Raw genomic sequence first — 6,000 nt, 5'->3', positions numbered from 1 at the left:
GCAGTCCCAGAAGTTCCTAGAGTGGGTGAGAGATAACTTCTGACATAGACGGTGAGGGAGCCAACAAGGGGAAGCATGCTCCTGGACCTGCTGCTTGTTAACAGGGAAAGTCTTGGGGATGTAAAGGTTGGAGGCTGTCTAGGGCAAAGTGACCACAAAGTGATAGATTTTTTTCAATCCTTGTTGAAGGAAGGAGGGGAGTCAGCAGAACCGCCACCCAGGACTTCCGGAGGGCAGACTTCGGTGTCTTTTGGACGATGGTTGAGAGAGTCCCTTAAGAGGTAGTTCTGGAGGGCATGGGAGCCCAGGAAGGATAGGAAAACTTCAAGGAAGTAATTTTAAAGCTGCAGGAGCTGACTATCCGCAAGTCACAGAAGACAAGCTAACGGGGAAGAAGACCAGTCTGGCTCAACAGAGATCTTTGGCTGGAACTCAGGAATAAAAGGAAAGTTTATGGTCTTTGGTAGAGGGAGCAAGCAACTTATGAGGATTACAGACACGTAGTGAAGCTGTGCAAGGAGAAAATTGGAAAGGTCAAAGCCCAGCTAGAACTGAACTTGGCCACTGAGGTGACGGACAATTAATATTTCTATAAATCCATTAGCAGTAGGAAGAGGACTAGGGAGAATCTCCATCCCTTGTTGGACACAGAGGGGAACACAGTGACCAAGGATCAGGATAAGGCATTAAGTACCTCAGTCTTCTTTGCCTCTTCAATACTAAGACTAGTAGTTCCCTGGGCACGCTGCCCCTTGTGCTATAAGATAGGGATGGGGAGTAGAATAGGCCCTGCATACACCACGATGAGATGGTTTTGAATCTGCTTCAAAAGCTGGATACTCACAACTTCATGGGGCCAGATGGATTGCACCCTAGAGTGCTGAGGGAATTGGCAGATGTGGTTGTCAAGCCACTGTCCATCATCCTTCAACAGTCCTGGCTAACCGGGGATGTCCTAGTGGACGGGAGACTGGCAAATGCGATGCCTATCTTCAAAAAGGGATGGAAAGATGATCCCGGTATCTACAGACTTATCAGTCTCACATCAGTGCCAGGGAAGGTTATGGAACAGATAATCCATCACAGATCAATTAAAGGTCAACCAGGGGATCAGGCCCAGTCAGCATAGGTTCATGAACAGTAGATCGTGCTTGACAAACCTGGTTTTGTTTCTATGACAAAGTGACCCACTTAGTGGATGAAGGTAAGGCTGTCGATGTGGTCTACCTGGACTTCAGTAAAGCCTTTGACACTGTCCCCCACAACATCCTCACGGAGAAGCTGGCTGCCTATGCCTTGGGTGGGCATACACTCTGCTATGTGAAACACTGGCTGCATGGCCAGGCCCAAAGAGTTGTGGTCAGTGGAGTTAAATCCAGTTGGCAGCCAGTCATGAGCGATGTTCCCCAGGACTCTGTACTGGGGCCACTCCTATTCAACACCTTTATCAATGCTGTTGATGAGGGGATTGAATGCACCTTCAGTAAGTTCATAGATGATACCAAGTTGGGAGGGAGCATTCATCTGATGGAAGGTAGAAAGGCACTACAGTGGGACCTGGTTAGACTGGATTGATGGGCCAAGGCAAACTGTATGAGTTTCAATAGGGCCAAGTGTCAGGACCTGCATTTTGATCACAACAACCCCAGGCAATCCTACAGGCTTGGGGAGGAGTGGCTGGAAAGTTGCCTGCTGGAAAGGGACCTTGATGTGCTGATGGACAGTCAGCTGAATATGAGCCAGCAGTGTGCCCAGGTGGCCAAGAATGCCAATGGCATCCTGGCTTCTATCAGAAATTGGATGATGAACAGGACTAGGGAAGCAATCCTGCCCATGTACTCAGCACTGGTGAGGCCTCACCTCAAATTTTTCAGTTCAGTTTTGGGCACCTCAGTACAGAAAGGATGCTGGGGTACTGAAGCGGGTGCAAAGAAGGGCAACAAGGCTTGTGAAGGGCCTGGAGAATGTGCCCTATGAGGAGCAACTGAAGGAACTGGGGCTGTTTAGTCTGGGGAAGAGGAGGCTGAGGGGAGACCTTATTGCTCTCTTCAAACACCTGAAAGGTGATTGCAGTGAGAGGGGGGTTGATCTCTTATCAATGGTAACAAGACAAGGAGAAATGCCCTCCGGTTGCTGCAGGGGAGGTTTAAGTTGGTTATGGGGAAAAACTTTACAGAAAGGGTTGTTAAGCACTGGAATAGGCTCCCAAGGGAGGTAGGTTGAGTCACCATCCTTGAATGAGTTTAAAAACCATCTGGATGTGCTGCTCAGGGACGTGATTTAGTGATAGGTTGTTAGAGTTAGGGTGGTATGGTTTGGTTTAATTGGATTTTATGATCTCGAGGGTCTTTTCCAACCTGAGCAATTCTATGATTCTATGATCATGAGATTGCTTCTTAATAGCATTATTTTTGTATTTTCAAGTTAGGTTATGTGATCGAAATACAGGTCTGTGCCCTTGAAGAGATCTCATTCCATTTATCTGTCCATTGCTAGGCCTCGTCACTAGGTTTTTGGAAGAAATAGTTTCTGATACAACAGTACACTTGGGCTTTACAGCTGTACTCAAGCCATTGCCTGGTCGTGCAGGTCCTGTGCTCGGGCTGACTCCCGGCCTTCCCGGCCCGGTTCCCGAGCTGCTGCCTGGTCGCCCAGGTGCTGCACTTGGGGTGACTACAGAGAACTGGCCAAGATCTGCAGGCAGAAAATTAGAAATGCTAAAGCCCAGCTTGAAATTAGGCTGGCTACTGCTGTAAAGGAGAACAGGAAACCCTTTTACAAATATATTAACAGCAGGAGAAAAACTAAGGAAAATTTCCCTCCTTTACTCAACGAGGCAGGCAATATAACCACAGACGATAAGGAAAAGGCTGAGGTTCTCAATGCCTTCTTCACATCTGTCTTTAATAGACAGGACAGTTATCCACATGGTACTTGCCCTGACCTGGAAGTCCGGGACGGGGTGCATAATGCACCCCCTGTGATTCAAGCAGAGACGGTCAGAGATCTTCTCCTCCATCTGAACTGCCACAAGTCCATGGGGCCAGATGGGATCCACCCAAGGGTGCTGAGGGAGCTAGCAGAGGTGATTGCCGAGCCACTTTCTGCCATCTATCAGCATTCCTGGTTATCTGGAGAGGTCCCACAAGATTGGAGGCTTGCCGATGTGACTCCCATCTTCAAGAAAGGCCGTAAGGAAGACCCGGGGAACTACAGGCCTGTCAGCCTGACCTCGGTATCAGGGAAAGTTATGGAACAGATGATATTGAGGGAGATCACACGACATGTGCATGGCAATAAAGGGATCAGACCCAGCCAGCACGGGTTCACCAGGGGCAGGTCGTGCTTGTCCAACCTCATCTCCTTCTATGACTGGGTGACCAGACAGGTAGATGAGGGAAAGGCTGTTGATGTAGTCTACCTGGACTTCAGCAAGGCCTTTGACACGGTCTCCCACAGTATTCTCCTAAGGAAACTGGCAGCCCGTGGTGTGGACAGGTTCACTCTTCTCTGGGTGGAGAACTGGCTGGAGGGCCGTGCCCAGAGGGTAGTGGTTAATGGAGTTAAGTCCAGCTGGCGTCCTGTAACGAGTGGTGTCCCCCAAGGGTCAGTTTTGGGGCCCATCTTGTTTAATATCTTTATTGATGACCTAGACGAGGGAATTGAGTGTATGCTCAGTAAGTTTGCAGATGACACAAAGCTGGGAGGATGTGTCAAACTGCCTGAGGGTAGGGAGGCCCTTCAGTGGGATTTGGATAGGCTGAACAGCTGGGCTGAGCAAAATGGGATGAGGTTCAATAAGACCAAGTGCCGGGTCCTGCACTTTGGCCACAATAACCCCATGCAATGCTATAGGCTTGGGGCAGAATGGCTTGAAGAATGTAGAGAGGAAAAGGACCTGGGGGTGTTGGTTGATGCTCGGCTCAACATGAGCCGGCAGTGTGCCCAGGTGGCCAAGAAGGCCAACAGCATCCTGGCCTGTATTAGAAATAGTGTAGCCAGCAGGAGCAGGGAGGTGATCATCCCCCTGTACTCAGCTCTGGTACGGCCGCACCTCGAGTACTGTGTTCAGTTTTGGGCCCCTCACTACAAGAAGGACATTGAGGCCCTGGAGCGTGTTCAGAGAAGGGCAACAAAACTGGTGAGGGGCCTGGAGCACAAGTCTTATGAGGAGCGGCTGAGGGAGCTGGGATTGTTCAGTCTGGAGAAGAGGAGGCTCAGAGGAGACCTTATTGCACTCTACCACTTCCTGAAGGGGGGTTGTGGTGAGGAGGGGGTAGGCCTCTTCTCCCTGATAAGTAATGACAGGACGAGAGGGAATGGCCACAAGTTGCGCCGGGGAAGATTTAGATTAGACCTGAGGAAGCATTTCTTTTCTGAAAGAGTGGTCAGGCACTGGAATGGCCTGCCTAGGGAGGTGGTTGAGGCACCATTCCTAGCGCTGTTCAAGAAGCGTTTAGATGAGGTGCTAAAGGACTTAATTTAGTAGTTGGATAGAGATAGTGATAGGAGGATGGTTGGACTAGATGATCTTATAGGTCCTTTCCAACCTTATGAACTTATGAACTTATGAACTTATGTGGAACCTGAAGTCACAGTTCATTACATCTATTGCATTTCTTTTGCCTACGAAGTTTGTTAACACAGTTATTACCAAATAAAAGTGGCAAATTAGTCTGGCACAACGTACTCTTGGTAAAAAATTTACTCCATCCAGTCTTCCTCTCTCATCTCCAAACGTTCTTTCCTTTCTATTATTTGAAATATCTCCCATTCTGTTGGAGGTAGCAATACATGGATGGATGAGTGAGGAAGAGGGCTCAGATGATCGTATGGGTCAGAACATAACTACTTATGTCCATATCAATAGTGTATCAAAAACAATAAAATTGAACTTCTGACAGTCCTGGAGACAGGACAAGGGGGAGCGGACAGAAACTGCAGAAACTGCAGCACAGGAGGTTCCGCACGAATGTGCACAAGAACTTCTTTACGGTGAGGGTGACGGAGCACTGGCACAGACTGCACAGGGGGGTTGTGGAGTCTCCTTCTCTGGAGATACTCAAGACCCGCCTGGACGCCTACCTGTGTGACCTGGTGTAGGGAACCTGCTTTGGCAGGGGGGTTGGACTCGATGATCTCTTGAGGTCCCTTCCAACCCCTATGATTCTATGACATTAGCCTGCATCAGCCCACAGCATCAGCACTAAAAACAGTCTGTGTAATACCTAGCTGTACGTAGCCATAAGTTATCAGTCTCTGCCACAAACACTAGTAACGTATCTGTTGAGCAGTTTCACTGATATGAGCTCTATGGTATCAAAAGCAACCCACAGATGGGTCCCCTGGGACAAGGTTTAGATTGGCTGTATCTATTATGCTGGTTAGCTAGGGACTCGTTACTGAGTTTAGTGCTGTTTGTGTTTGGAAAGACCAAAATCCATCTAGGGAGAAAAGCCCTTCAACTCTCAGGATCCCAGGCAAAAGATTAATTATTTTTTTTTTTAATCATTCATCAGTCCTATTTCATCCACACTTCAGGAGAGATTATGTGAGGGCTTGTTGTTTCCTAACCTCAGGCAGGCTTGGATATCATCTGAGAGGAGAAAATTTTAAGTGCTTGCAACCCTGCTAAGAAGCATAGTGAAAAATAAGGAGTAACTACTCTGCTCTTGAAAGCTGGAATTCCCGGTATGATTATCCCAGACAGAGCTGGAATCTGGGGGACTCATCCAACCATGAGGCAGAGTCAGGGCTTTGTGCCTTGCAGGGGGCAGAAAGCAAGGCAGTTCCTTTCCCCAGGAGCACATGCGTTCCCCAGCAGCACAACTGATGAGCTATGCATGTGATGGTTTTACATTGGCACCATTGCTTTCATGTAGTCAAACATGGGAACTTCAGAGCGAGCCCATTAAACCATCTTTGCCTATAGAGCTGCTATCCAAAATTGCCTCATAACTCAGCAACTGACTTACTTCCTCCTATCACTCACAGGGTCTT

Source organism: Cyrtonyx montezumae, unplaced genomic scaffold (assembly GCF_038088225.1).
Source record: "Cyrtonyx montezumae isolate F1298 unplaced genomic scaffold, pur_monq_1.0 scaffold_8, whole genome shotgun sequence".
Taxonomy (NCBI): Eukaryota; Metazoa; Chordata; class Aves; order Galliformes; family Odontophoridae; genus Cyrtonyx; species Cyrtonyx montezumae.
The sequence above is the reverse complement of the archived record's forward strand: the minus strand, read 5'-3'. Positions refer to the sequence as shown.